The following is a 15638-nucleotide window of genomic DNA, read 5'->3' as shown; positions in this document are numbered from 1 at the left end:
TGAGTGTTCTGTGCCACCTGCCCAGTTATTCTATTTAGGCATTCTGTGTTCTGGTCTATTTTCGCAGTTTGCTCATCGGCCTTTTTGTCCAAAGATTCCACTCTCTTGTCCAAAGATTCCAATTTTTCATAGATTTTTTCTAAAATAGAAGAAGCTGATCCTGAGGCCATATCCTCCAGTTGTAAATCCTCTGTCTCTCCTCCCCCTGCCTGTGGCAAGGAGGCAGCTTCTTCTTCAGAGTGTAAAATAGGCACAGACGATCTACGTTGCTGTAAAGTTGAGGCTAAAGTTGTTTGTCTCGTTCTTGGTCTTTGTTCTTTTTCCTTAGTCTCCTTAATCTCCTTTTTCTTTGCGCCACTCATTCCAAACTTATCTAATAGTCAAGGTCAAACTGACTGTTCCCATGAGAAAGAGACAGCCCAGGTGCAGCACTCAGCCAGCAGGCCAAGAAATAGAAAGTAAAATAAAGTCACTGCCGTTCAGTCCAAAAACCTCTAGGGGGAGCCTAAAATATCTTCTCAGGAAGGATTACTCAGGAATAAAAGTTAAAGTCCAAAAACCTTCCAATATTAAGTTTTTAGCAGAGTTGGTAATATATAATCACAATGTCTCAAAACAGTGCTTGCTGGTACTTCAATTGATGTTATAAAGTAACAAAGTTCATACCTCTCAGATTTTCCCAGTTATTGTATCAAACTGCTTGGGTCTGCAAACTGATTGTTACTGTTGTCAGGCAGTTCCAGCCCTGGTTTCTCTCTTTAGAATTGTAACTTTAGCAGAAAGAGATTTCAAAGTCCATGCTAACATGTAAGTCCAGTGCTTAAACTCCTTTTCTGTCTTTAAATACAGCTCAGTAAATGCCCAGATCCAGTCAATAGAAAACAAGGTTACTCACAGCCTCCACTCCTCCAGCTCTTTGCGTTCAAGTTCAATGGCGGCGGAAGACGGACTTCCTTTTTCTTTTTCGTCCTCCGCTTTCAGCCAAATTCAACTACTTTAGTCTCGAATTGGTCTCCAATTGATTAAAGTCTCTTTTACTCACGGGTTGCTTAGTTTGAAAGCCAAATCCAGGAAGAAAGGTCGGCGCTCACCGGCAACGGCTTCGCGGCTTCTCTCCGCCGATCGCGGAACGACCCTCAGCGCCGCTGCCTCCTTCACGGTCCGGAGCCCCTTACGGGGTTCCTTCCACGTTTCGGGGGCAGCTTCTGGCGCCTGCCGGGTCCCAAGGCTGCAGGCTTCTGCCGCCTGCAGTTTTCCGGTGTGGGTCTCCGCTTCGCCGTAGCGGACGACCCGATCTCGAGCGGAGTTCCCTTCCCGGTTAGGAAAGGGCAGCCATTACCCTTCGCGCCGCCTCCGGAAGTTCCGGAGACATGAGTATTCTTCAGGAAGAATCCCATCCACACAGTTATCCCCCATTTCCCTCTAGAAAACCACTTGCTAAGCAAGAGCAGTAAAAGGGTCAGGGAGGGATGAACAGTTGTTGCAGGCTTCAATTGGCTTGTGTTAAACTGGGGATAAATTCTCCAATGCCAGGAGCCTCTTTGGGCTGAAGCCTGCAGTAATGAAGTGTAGAGAGAACACAGCTTCAGTTATCTCATTATCTTACAACCCGGAGCATCCTCCTGACATATTATGTTGAGTAAAGCAAGACAGACTTGGGCATCTCAGCATAATTTATGCAAACACCAACCAATAATTAAAGCAGCTAATTAGCTATTGGTATCTGATTCTCTAATAATCTGGAAAGCGAGATAACAGACACAAAGCACAAACGTCTCGGTGCAGCCAGTAATAAGGAGTTTGGTCTGTACATCCTGGCACTGATCATTAATTTGGCTATGTTTTGATGTAGTGTTTGCATTAATGTATTCCAGTATGGCTGAGGATGTGAAGTGAACACCTGGCACGCAAACTGCTTCAGGAGGAGAGCCAAAGGGGACTTGCTGCTAGACCTGGAGCATCTTTGTAAACAGACTTGGGGGAATCAGTGCCTAGGTTTTCTAAAGCCAAAGAAAAACCGACCAGCATGTGTGAGTTAGAAAAACAAACCTCCCACCCAGCCCTCACATGCACAGAGATGTATATTGAAAGATATAAACCAGAGAAAAGTTTATCCATGCAGGGTTTTGCTGTTGCAGAGCTCGGTATCACTGCATAATTCTCCCCCAACCCTACTCATAGGGGAGCGGGTCATGATCCAGAAAACAGGGCTTGTTGTTGGTAAATATGTTTGGAATGGCTGGGTTCAGGTCAGTAGATTATCAAAAAGTGAGTTTCCCTTTCAGAGTTGAGCAAAATTGAGCTGCAGAAGGCAAAAGCAGGTCTTGCCTCAGCAGCTGGCATCACAGGGCAGGTGCTGGGGCTCTACCAGAATTGAGATCTGCCCCAGGCCCTCCACACCAGGCAGCTAGTTATGCAAAAAAACCAACCCCACTGTCTTTTCTCCAATGCCCCAGAGTTATGTAATGACACAAGGGCATTGTGGTAAATGAAAATGACAACTCCCAGTCAGTCTTGGACTGCTACTACCCCTCCTTAAGAAGAAGGTAAGCATGAGAGGGCCTCAGCAATGATGGCTTCAGGGGGAGTGAGGGCATTTCAGGGCACTGAACTGAGGGTATGGCAAGCAGAGGAGGCACAGAATGGAAGGCAAGAAGGAGGAGAGCATGAAAATAAAGAATATTTAGGGGGTGCCAAATTTTGTCTTCGCTCAGGGCACCATATTACCAAATCAACCCCTGGCCTCTGAATATAAGAGGGGGCCCACCAGATGGAAGGGACAGGAGCCAGAGAAAACACATAAGTAAACAAAGCAATCCGTCACTTTTGGCGTTACCAAAATGGGAAGTCTCTTATGCATTTTCTTTTTGTGTTAGTCAGGCGATCACAATTTGTTGTTGATCACTATAGGCTAAAACTACCCAGCAAAATGCATAAAGTACAGGATTTCTGAAGAAGAAGAAAGCAAGGATAATGATGAATACATAAACATATGGGTTTTGATTTATTCCTATGTCTCCCCCCCACCCTGAGGCTTGTATTATTTTATACATTTTGCTCTGTTGCAACAGCCTCCGGCAATAAATGCCTATTGCTTATTCCAGCCATGACTTCTTCTAAAATAAAATAAAATTGGTGGATGGATACAATTTTGTAGCCTGACGTTTTCCCTCCAACACATGGCCATTCTTACTGAGGAAAGCAAAATTAGTCCAGCTGTAACATTCCTTAAAACAACGTTACCTTAAAAATTCTCCCAGAACTGTATTCTGCGCAGACAGAATGACAAAACGACAGTTCAAGGCAAAGACCTCATTCTGTCTCTGGTCACATTCTGTGGTGAACTTAATCTGTATCGTGTTCAGTGGGACCACATAAGCAATGGTATGCACGACAGGCACACATTTCATTTTATGTGCGTCATGGTGGAGGTCTATGACTAACAACTCCAGAGCTGAGCAAGCAAGAATGGCCTCTTATCCAACTTATTTGAGGGGTGAACTGAGAGGAGTCATCCAGCAGAGGAATACTATAACAGTTTATTGGGGAGGTGGCTCTTCACTCGGAGAAGCACAACTCTATTGTTACTATTGTTATCCCAGAAGGCTCCTGAGTTGATAGCCCAGCCACCATTTTGTATATCTGTGGGTAAAATAGCAACTGCCACCATAGGAAAATGGCGGAGAATAGCCAAGAAAATTATAGTTTAGAGGCGGGGAGAAAATTTAGGAGGCATTGTACTTTGGAACACGACATGATGTCTGATGGTTCTTTTATCCTGAATTGAACCAGACAACTTTTCTAATAAGGTCTATTCTGTGGCAGCCCTTCCAAAAGAGGATTGTCACATCATGGCCACCCTAGCTGAAGACAAACAGGGAAAAGCCACCACTCTCTTGTGATCTTCTAGTGGCACCTGAATGGCTGCTACTGGACCAGATAGACCTTAGTCTGGTCCAATATGGCAGTCTTTCCTTTTTTATATACTGTGTGGGCAAAATGGTTCTTCGGTCCAGCCTCTGCCCACCATTTCTTTCCTTTTCTCCCCATGCATGCACACACTTATTGAGATTGACAAGCTCTTCAGGCAGCATTAGCACCTGGAAACTGGAGTTTGTAGCATGGAGCACGTTTATATGCCATTCACTCATGAAATATACATCTCTGGCTGGAGAAGAGGTGCTTGGGACTTCAGCAGGAGTCCAGCGGTGCACAAGGTGAGTGTAGCAGACTGCTGAGCTAGAGTGCTAGCTAATTAATACACTGCTGAACGTCCTTTGGAGCAGAGAGGGAAGAGAATATAAGCAATAAATGAGCTCCACATGCTGCAACAAGCCTCCTCGCAAGCCAGTGGGAAAACACAAATAGATACGGAAATGAGCTCCCAAATCCAAATCTTCTGAGCTTGAACAGGGAGAGAGGTCCAGCGATTTCATTTGACCAATCCCTAGCAGGCGGAATTAAGAGTCAAATTCATTGTGATCGAAAGCAGTACCTTAAATCTGCATTAAAATATGAGCAAGCTGGATTTCCTACCCCCCTTCAGAAAATGAAGCTGAGAGACAAGACAATGGCTTTCTAAAGCCTTTCAAAGATGCTTCAATCAAATAAATATGGGTGAATGCAAGGGTTGAGCCAAAAGTCCTTCCTGCTTTTCGTTTTCATCTCTGTCAAAAATCAGCATCATTTTTCAGTTGGCTTTTGCCTCTCTTTCAGACCTTTCATTTGGACTTTTTGTTCATGCCGATTTAGACCTTTGCTGATGCTCAGTGAACTCTTCACATGCTCATGTATGTATGCCTAGCATACAGTGGTGCTGTTAGGCAGGGATGGATGAACCTGTCCATTTCAGTTTAAGTTTTTATCCCCCCCCCCCGATTTTAAATTGAGTTCTCCACATTTCTGCAGAAGCTTGTAATTTTTTATTTTAAAAAAGCTGTATTTTAGTGCAAGTTTCTCATAATATTGTTGAATATAGTGCTGATGAAAATGCACATTCCCTTATTGTGCGCATACTGGTACGCATTACTTGGCTGGAGAACTGCATTGTGCAATTCTGAGAAGTTGCTGTGTTTGGGTTTGCATATTAGATTGAGAAGTACAAATTAGGTCATTTCCCATTAAAATGCAGAAAGAATCAAATCTCTTCCCCATCCCTGCCCTCTGAGCAAGATTTTGGGGTCGAAGTCCAGAACCCCACTCAGCACTGTGTAGCAATGCCCCCAGAGCCAGGAGGGCTGCTGTATTGCATTCTGAAGTATGTGAAGAAATATATATTACCATCTAAAGACCCCCCCTCCATGCAACTGCAAGGCCATGAGGTCCCAAGTTTAAACCACCTAACTGCACCACCGATAGCATGTCATTGACAAGATGGCCCATACAGAATGTTCCAATTTCAATTGGCGTCTCCAGTTAATATGATCAGTTGATGGCCTTGCTAGCTACAGAATTAATCACAGTTTCCTTGCAGACAACACTTGCTAGTTGCAGGCCCTCCAAGTTTCTCCTATTTTCAGATTTCCTGAAGTCGTCCCAGTTTCTGATGTGATCCCAGAATGTCCCTCTTTTCCTTAGGATGTTCCTATTTTCATCGGAGAAATGTTGGAGGATATGGAATTCTGTGACCCCTGAGCCAAGGAGATTCAGTAAGTAACTCTATACAACTTTTAGAAGACATCTGAAGGCAACTCTGTATAGGGAAGTTTTTTTAATGCTTTATGTTTTATTATGTTTCTATATATGTTGGAAGCTGCACAGAATGGCTGGGGTGGGGTATTAATAATAAAATGAGGATGATGATGATGATGATGATGAAATAGGCTGTCCGTATTTTCATCGGAGAAATGTTGGAGGGTATGTACTGTAGTTGTAGTGCTTGAAAGGTGCAGTGTGACCTGAAACAGAACTGATTCCTTCGGAAAAAACAAAGAGCTCCATTGCAACAAATGAGCAACAAATGTTCACATGATACTTATGAAGTGGCCCTCTGGAAAGGCCTCGAGCAAATTCAATGGTGGCTTATTCTAGCTTCAAGTAAACCTCTGCTACCAGACAATGCAGTGGCTTCAAAACAAACAAATCCTCGTAGGAATGGTGTGAGTCATTTCTCTACTCTGTTCGTTTTTCTTTTGCTTTGCTGACAAGGAGATAAGCTGTTAAGTGTGCAGCTGGTGGCTGTGCAGAGCAAACAGTTGCAAATTCACAAATCTGCAATCCTTAGTTGCTGAGCTGCTGGAAGCTGCACATATGTGTTGCTTCTATCCTACGCAAAGTCCCGGTAGCTGCTGGGGAGCCATCTTCTGACAGCTGGCTAAGGACGGGTCCTGATGTGGCGCAATAGTTTACAAACCTAAGAGAGAGAAATGGCTTTCAGCAGCAGTCAGAGGATAACGGCAATCAATATGAGAGAAATATAGTGAATGGTGGAATAGGGTGTCGGATAATAAGGTTTCTGATAAAAGATGTGGTAGAATCTATTTCTATTTACTTCCTTATTCTTCTCTCAGCCATGAACGAAGGGCTGCCATGGGACCAACATCTTCCCCATCCTTAGGATCACTGTATAATGTCATTATGGATAAAAATTGCTCGGGGGAAGAGCAACTGCTTTGGATGCAGAAAGTTGCAGGTTCATTCCCCAGGTTAGGACTCCTGTCTGAAACTCTGGGAAGCCATTGCCACTGAGACAGAAGGAGTAATGTTCTGACTCAGTATAAGGCCACTCCCCATGTTCCCAAGTATCTGCTCGACAAAGAGCTGCATCCAGTCCCAGTTCTCTGACTTGTACACTTGCATTGTGCAGCCTTCACACATTTTTAGTGGTGCATACCTGAAAAATTGATAGGATATGGACCTCAAACCAACTCTGGGGATAGCTTTAAAATGGCAGGATAATATATAACTTAAGAATGGGGCTTCCCTAAAAGTATGCTTTCCAACTTCATAATTTACAGTGCAGGGTATTTATTAGCACCTGCGATGGAAGTGTCCACTAGTCAAAGAGGTCTGGACTAAGATATACAAGGTCATTATTGACATTTTAAAAGACCACAGTTGCCATTTTTATCTTTATTTGAGAATATAAGTGCGGGTCTTAAAGACAAGGAACTTTTGTTTGTTGTTGTTGTTGTTGTTGTTGTTGACCATTGCAAGACTTTATATTTAGCAAAAAAAATTGGAAGATTTGAAGCTTTCCTTATGATACAAAAACATGGGGCATTGCTACATCTGAGATGATTGTGCATAATATGAGAGTCATGCAAAGGTAAAGAGTCACCACAGGCCTTTTAAGCAATTTGGTGGAACTTCATTTCATACATCAATAGTAACAATCTACATCGATCCATGGAAATTCAAAACTTATGATAATATCCTGGCCTCTTGTTCTTTAGCTGTATTTTTATTGTATTTCTTTTATCTTTCATTTGTTTAACAACGGTGTGTATTACGTGATATGTGACACTGCTTCCCTGGAACTGTTCTCCAGTTTCATTGTTTGTGTAATTGAAGAAAACTCAATAAAAGTATTGCTTTATAATATACGCCTACAGATGATTATATCAAGGAGCTTAGGAAAAAATACATAGATATTGGTAGATAATAATAGATTTTTCTGAGGTCTTAGGCTACTGACTTCCCAAAACAAAACTCAGTAGATGTCACAAGCTCAATGGCTAAATGCCTAACTGCTTCCTCCAGTTCTGGCCAGTCCCTGACAGTAGAATTCTTAAAGAAGGTTTATTTAGGAAAAGGACAGAAAACATACAATTGGGTGTATAAGAAAGCAATCCCAAATGGCACCCCCACTTCCGTTGCTAAAATGTCAAAAGCTGCAAATGGCATGATACAGGTCCCTTGGTTACTTACACAAGTCACCATGACTAGCCCATTTCAAGTCGGGAATGGCTGTAGCTGAATGGTAGAACATCTGTCTTGCACGCAGAAGGTCCCAGGTTCAGTCCCCAGCATATCCAGGCAGGGGTGCGAGAGATCCCATATGAATTCCTGGAGAGCCACTGCTAGTCAATATAGTCCAGGGGGCAGGGAACCTATGGCCCTCAAGATGCTGTTGGACTCCAGCCCCCTTTAACCCCTGCCAGCATGGCCAATGGCCAGGGATGATGGGAGTTGTAGTCCATCAACATCTAAAATGCCCATATGTGTTGCTTCAATTGTACACAATTGTACACAAAATCTCAGGGTGGGGGAAACTACCTTCTGACAGTTGGCCCATGAAGGGTCCTGTTTTTTCACTAACACTTAAAAAAAACCCCACACACCCTTGTTGGCTACTTATTACAACCAGCAAGGCTCCCTCAACTCCAGAACCTTGTATACTCTTGCCAGCTGGGTTACTCTTCATGCACCAGATCACGATATTAATGCTATGGAGCATCATTTTCATGGTGATTTCTTGACTGCAAAGTAAATTAAACCAAGCCCGTTGCCCCCCAATTCTCAGAAATCTCTCCCAGCCCCATCTCAGTTTTGGGTGGTCTTTTTGCCCCTTCCCCATGAAAGAAGAGGGGTGGGAAGAAAAACAGTGGTTTTACAAGGTCCTTGGAGACTTAGGGGGTGGAGGAAGCTTCCAGCGTGGGGCTGATGGGGTATCCTTGGCTTGTCAAGTTGTAAGTCAAGCAGGCCTAAGTTACATTTCAAATGCAACATTTGAAAATCTGCCACAATAGGTATAAAATGATTTGAATGCAATTAGCAAATTAAAGTTTACATTCCAGGATGGCGGCTGCTTGGTTTCATGAAATGCCAATCAAGTCGTTTCCTGTATTTCATGCAAACATCTTTCTATAACGATATAACAACCTTCTACCTCTCTCCTTACCAGCACAGTCATTCAGTCTCAGAGCCTCTCCCACGACGGAGACGCAAATCGAATGTTCTGTCATTCACATGAGCAATAAACATGAAGACCCTGCTTTTTACTCCCAAAATAACCATGTGTAAACAAGATGCATGAGATAGTTAAACAATATAAGAAGTGGTTTGCGAAGGAATTTGTTCTTCTTTCCAAATTGAGTTTGTGCCTTTATTTGCTCCGTATGGCCATACCCCAGCAGATGTGCGGGTTGTGTTGATTTGTTTCAGATTTTTGATTTATCGTGTTTGATGCACCAGGAACCGCTCTGGCCTTATCAACACTGGTTTTGCTTAGGACTGGAAATGCATAAACTCTCTCCAGATAATTGAGGCGGTTTTAAGCAAAACCATTCATTAGACAAAACAGTAGCAAAGCACCGAAATGGGATGTGCTACAAACAATCCAGCTTTAAAATCCCCCACTGGCACACGGTTGCTAAATCTTTCTTTGCTTTATTCATGTAAGGAAGTCATGTCAGGATTTCTTCTTTAACCCTTATCCGCACAAAGTCTTTGTTTGCTCTCAGTCTTGTGGCACTGTGGTGACACCAAATACGGTGGCGAGAGCGGATTTAGACTTTGCCTGGAATGTGCTGAAGCCCCCATGTCAACAGTCACTCAGATTATGCAAAGCATTTTAGGAAGGGACACAGCAAGTTGCTACATATTCCGATGATACCACATTGGCTTCCTCCAAAGAATTCTGTAGTTTGTTAAGGGTGCTGGACAAGGGCTGTATGTCACGTTTCTCCACCTGAGCTGAAACAAGTACCTTATTTTTTGCTCTATAAGTCTCACTTTTCCCCTCCTAAATAGTAAGGGGAAATGTGTGTGCGTCTTATGGAGCGAATGCAGGCTGCACAGCTATCACAGAAGCCAGAACAGCAAGAGGGATTGCTGCTTTCACTGCACAGCAATCCCTCTTGCTGTTTTGGCTTCTGAGATTCAGAATATTTTTTTTTCTTGTTTTCCTCCTCCAAAAACTAGGTGCGTCTTGTGGTCTGGTGCGTCTTATAGAGCAAAAAATACGGTAGGTGCCGCCCCACAGTCGCCAAAGCTTCCCTTACCCAGATGGCATGGTGGTGCCTGCAAAGCAGCAGTGGTGGGTTCTGGCCAGATCTTGCAAGCTCTTGTGAAAACTCATGGAGCTCCCGTGAGATTTCAGCAAGATCTCACTGGAAGTCGCCGGTGGCAGAGGCAGCAGGGCACCCACAACACCACCACCTTTGGAGCTCTTGCTACCCAAACCACCTGCCTCAGCTGTCATGGGTAGGTCAGCCCTGGTGCTGAGAGTTGTCAGGAAACCCCTATTTCCCTCCCAGAGCTACAGTTCATAGTAGGGGTGCCGACTCCTAGGAGGCCAAAGCAGCTTAAGCCCTCTGAATATATATATTTTTGTGAGGGGGCTGGGCACCCTCAATTTTTAGAGGATGTCATGCATGAGACATCAGGATACCGTGGAACATTGAACACACACACACACACACACACACACTCCTCTGGAGAAGCTGGCACCTCTGCTTCACAGAATGGTTGAACAATCAATCCCTCTTGTGTGTCAAGACACCGAGGCCTCCCCCCCCCCCATGTTGAAAAATATACCGGGACTCAGTATTTTAGGTTCAATTGGCAAATTTAGGCGACAACTTTATTGGTTACGGAATGTGAGTGGTATTGGCCTAGGCTTTGGAATTGAACCGACTATATGTGACTCCTGCCCACCATGCAGGGAGAAACAGGGGGAGCCCTGCTGATGAACATCAACTAGAGCTCCCCCAGGGTCGCTGGCAAGGTCGTGCCATGGCCCTAGCCACCACCCAGGCTTCGGACAGGAACCACGGCACCCAAATTCCTTTAACGGAATACCCTTTAACGGAATGGCCACACCTGTCCTCCCCCAAACAAGGTTTTACCAATGCCCAACTGCCAAACCTTACAAAATTTGTGATGATTGCTATGAGGTAGGCGAAAACCAAATGGCGAGTGCCACTTTGCCAAGTGGAAAAATGCCTACCGGGCCCCTCAACGGCGACCAACCGAGGTCCATAGCAAGGCCAAGAAAGAGGACACATGAAAAGAGGGAGGGTGGGTGGGAGATCTGCAGAAGCCAGACAAACAAGGGAGATCTCTCAGCTGTGCAGCAGCTTGAATCACCTGGATTGGCTGGCCGGAGTCCGTGACGCAGCCAAGGGATCTCCAATGATGCAGGGGCTAAGCTCAGCCCCCACTGCGTGTGAGAGGCCACGCAGTCTGTCTGCAACTCTGCCCCACAGGGAAGTGGACCGGACTTCCCAGACAATTCTGGAAATGATAGCTCTGTGACAGGAATAAGCACCTCCTAACACTTTTCAGCAGCCTTAACAAACTACAGTGGTATCTCGGGTTAAGTACTTAATTTGTTCCGGAGGTCCGTTCTTAACCTGAAACTGTTCTTAACCTGAAACACCACTTTAGCTAATAGGGCCTCCTGCTGCCGCCGTGCCGCAGGAGCATGATTTCTGTTCTCATCCTGAAGCAAAGTTCTTAACCTGAAGCACTATTTCTGGGTTAGCAGAGTCTGTAACCTGAAGCGTATGTAACCTGAAGCGTATGTAACCCGAGGTACCATTGTATAGCTCCCAGGATTCTATGGGGAAAGCTACGATTGTAGCTTTAATTGTATGGTGTAAATACAACTTCAGTCAGTCTATTGGTCTACATAGCCCACCGGACGGAAAAGTTGTTGAGCAAAAAAAAGACATTTTAGAGATATTTTTAAGGGCAATTGGCAAAAATAACACATCCAGACACTGCTTCTGACCACAGTATTCCGGGTATGTCCGAGAAATTCCAGACATATGGCACCCCTAGTACTGGTTGGCAGTGGCTCTGCTACTGGTACTTAACTTCATTGGGGAACCCTGACTTTGGCAAAATTGGATGTGAATCAAAAGGAAGGAACACAGAGCATGCTTGTGCTGTTGTTTGTGCTGACTGTGAAATGGTCACCTAATGACTGTGTGCCTGAAAATCGGTCTGTTTCTTTGATTACTGTTGCCCTTTGAATCTGTACCTTGCTGCCACCAACCAAGAAGCGACACAAAAAGAAACTTCCGCTTTTTGGTGCAAGAGGACAACACAATCACCTTGATATTCGGAAGTGTTTATGGAAGGAGGTTTCTACACTATTTTTATTTAAGTTCAGGGAGGGAGTTGTAAATTATTCTAGAGCTCTAAGCACTTTTCAAGCTAATAAACAGAAGTGTGGAAAACAGATTGTGCTTGAATCCAAAGTAAATACTGCTATATGTTGGCATAATCAATATATATGATCGGTTCTTGATTTCAGGTCTGGAGCTGGTAATGTCTGACAGAGCTTAGAGTACAGCAAGGGAAGATTGTGTTGCCTTTATAGCTGGCTTCTCTGTGTACACTGCTAATGTTAGGCACTCCTTTCTGGCCCTCTTATCATCCACTGTGTTTTAAATCAATTGAAGTTAATCTGCAATTTGCAGGCTAGGAAAAAAGTAGACCCTGCAAATTATTTAGACACATTTTTACATTTTAAGAAAATCTATTTTTGCTAAGGCATGTAAATATTCAAATGTTTTGTAGATGGAAATCAAGAAAGTGTGTTCCAGTGTGCTGACTGCTGTCCACATGGAAACCCACATGAATATTTGTGAATAGATCATGCATTTCAGAAAATAAATATGTACCATGAGGAAAGCAAAAACAGCTGAGGGAAGGAATTAAAAAAAAATCAGAGTGGATAAATGCATTCTATAATTACCATTGTACTGTTGTATTCTGATTAGAACAGCTTTTCTTATTTTTATAATTGTCACTATTTTACCTGTTTCTTATATCTGTATACTATACTGTATTGCTGTAACCTGCCCTGGGGCCTTATGGTGGAGAGCAAGTAAAAAAAAACTCATAAACAAAGAAAAATGGGTAAAATCTAATAGGAAACTTTGCAAGAATCCTTTAAATACAAATAACATATTTTAGTGAACTCTCTAGAACTCATTTTGAATTGTATAAAAAAACAACAACCTGGGGGTTGTATCCAATGCTAGTCAAAGCCTCTCATGCAACAGATGCTCCAGCTGATGAAAGGGGGTGAGATTATTTTTCTTCACCTTTTTTCTTTCCTTCCACAGCCCTCCTCCACGACTTCTCATTCTATTCTGGAAGATCTCCAATAAGCTTGGGCAAATTTTCAAGGGGTGTAGGGGACTTGAGGGGAATCAAAAAACAAGCACGTCATAATGCCCTTCCATCAGTGTAAGTATTTTGTGAGCAAAATCACCCTGCTTGGGATTCCTGAGAATTAACGCCCCCCCCCCCAAGGCCACCCTTAACTTTGAGCCAAAGAAAGATTGCAACATTAGTTCCAGAAATTGGGGGTGAAGGCGTTCAGAGTCAGGGACAATTGCTACAAGAGCAGAATAGATACTAGAGTAGTAGTAGCAAAATTGTGGTTCAGGATCCAGATGGAATCCATCTTCCCCATCTCATATCTCTGGGTACTGGGATAACGATAGTGAAAATAATCATTTTTCTAAGAAAAAGAATTGCACATTTTGTGCTGTACTGAATTCCTCCCTCCCAAAGTGCTTAAGAAGTGTTTCCCTCTTACAGTGTTTATGACAACAGAAAAGACAAGTACACACTAGGTCAGTTCTCTAAGATGCTACTGGACATTTTAAAAAAATATATATTATTTATTTTGACTGCATCAGAATAACACAGCTACCTACCTGACACTAGGTCAGGGACAGCCAAAGTTGGTGCCTTCCAGATATTGTTGAACTTTGACTCTCATCACCCGTGGCCATTGGTCATGCTGGCTGAGGCTGATGGGAGTTGTAGTCTAAAAAATATGGTGAGTACCGCATTGACTACCCTGAAACTGGTCCACAGTGTTCAAAATCAGTTTCCCCCAGAACCCACCACACCTTCTCTTATGGAAGACTTGTTCATCTAGCATAGACCAAGTTGTATTGTAGGCACCTGAAGGATACAGTAGCTTCACAGCACACACAGTGCTTTATCTAAGCAGGCTTCCCCAACTTTCCGTGTTTTCTTAGCACCTCAGGATGTGCAGTTATGCAGTCACACTCCCATAGACCACTGAACCGTACCTAGGCTGGCTGGATACAGTCACAAACAGAAGGTCTGTTCCCTTTAATAGGAAGGAGAGGGAATTTCTGCTACAATGCTTTTTTGGTTCTGTAGTAATATGACATGACAGGCTGTGCTTGCTGATATTCCCGTCTCCCCACCACCTTTGAGGATGCAGGTCACCCCAATCTCTTAGAGTCATCCGTACCTGTCTTGTGTTTCTCCAGCTGGTCAAAGGTACCTGCATTTTCTTTGTACAATGCATCACTTCCCAAATTCATTATATCAAGAGACTAGCCTTTTGACAAGCTGATATTTTCCCTGTGGTTTTTCTTGTGAGTTAATAAATTAATAGCTAACTGTGCTTAAGTACAGTGAATCATGTAAATATCTGTATCAACACAGCACATTCATTTGTTTATTGAGGAACAGCAAGTTCCATGGGAAATATGTTTTGAAATCAATTCAGTAGAAAAAGATAGATATTTTTCTGGGAAGACAGATGGGTGGGAATGAGACTGGGGGAAGGGAAATAGAACATAACATATGCCATTAAACAGGTTATACCCAGTTCTCATCCTACTCAGGATAGACCCATTGAAATGAAGGTACCTAAGTTAGGCATGTTCATTAACCTCAGTGGGTCTGCTCTTTATAGGGCTAGCATTGGATAGAACCCATTATATCTCTGTAAAAAGCAAGAGATTGTCCTCTCATGGGCAACATATTTGAAAAGGGTCATTTTGGAATGCTCAGAGACTAAACACATGATTAACAAACCCATATAATGTGTTTCTTGCTGGAATGTACCACCTCATGGGGGATTATTTGCACTCTACTCCAACATAAAAAACTTTATGCACACTCAACAAGAGTAGATCTTCAGAACAAGGACCAGGCTAACGGTTGACATGCTGGTTTGTATGAGCAGGAGGTTGGTTGTTTCTTCTTTTCATCTGCAGCAAGCATTCAAACATCTGATCCCCAACCAGCAGGCTGAAATAAGGATTTTATTTATTGCAGGTATTTTATAATAGCAACTATGATTTTACTTTGTTGAGTAGAAAAATTGCATAGTTGCAGGAGCAATGTAATGGCTATAACAGGAGTGGCTAATCTTTTTTTGGCCTGAGAGTCACATTCACCTTTGGCTTGGCATGGTGTGAACATCCTCTCATCCACACACTGCCATATGCACACACAGAGAGACAGAGAAAGAGAAGAGAGAGAGAGAGAGAGAGAGAGAGAGAGAGAGAGAGAGAGAGAGAGAGAGAGAGATCTGCAAGCCAGTCCAGTCAGTCTGATCAAATGATTGATCCAATAACTGGGGAGTGCACAATCTGCATCCCCATCAGGGTGCTGGGCTCCACTCATTCCATTGCTCTGTCTACATTAACTTTCTTTTCTCTGCCTTTTCCAAAACCAGTGGGGTCTTGGTAAGTCAGAGGGGGGGGGATGCAGATTAGACCACTAAAGCGGCAGTCGACCACTCCTGGAATATAGCAGAAACAAGTTTCAGAACAGCTATTATTGCTCTATAGAAAAGAAGGGCTGGCATATTGTATCGTTAAGCCAATTACATGGTGGAAAAGCATTACACAATAGCCTAGGGGCAGCTGACAGGGTGCCTTCCAAATGCTGGAGGACTCCCA

At 43.5% G+C, this 15638-nt stretch overlaps 1 long non-coding RNA gene across 1 annotated transcript; it reads right to left on the bottom strand.

The window, feature by feature from the left end:
• Nucleotides 1-5695: 5695 nt before the first annotated feature.
• Nucleotides 5696-14280, bottom strand: LOC309353461. Its single transcript, XR_014161875.1, has 2 exons — nt 14195-14280; nt 5696-6352 (listed from the first exon to the last, which is right to left on the bottom strand). It is a non-coding gene; the product is annotated as an uncharacterized lncRNA (long non-coding RNA).
• Between the last annotated feature and the right edge of the window lie 1358 nt (nt 14281-15638).

Source organism: Podarcis melisellensis (genome assembly GCF_964234715.1).
Source record: "Podarcis melisellensis genome assembly, chromosome: 12".
Lineage (NCBI taxonomy): Eukaryota > Metazoa > Chordata > Lepidosauria > Squamata > Lacertidae > Podarcis > Podarcis melisellensis.
This window is presented reverse-complemented; position numbering and strand designations above follow the sequence as displayed.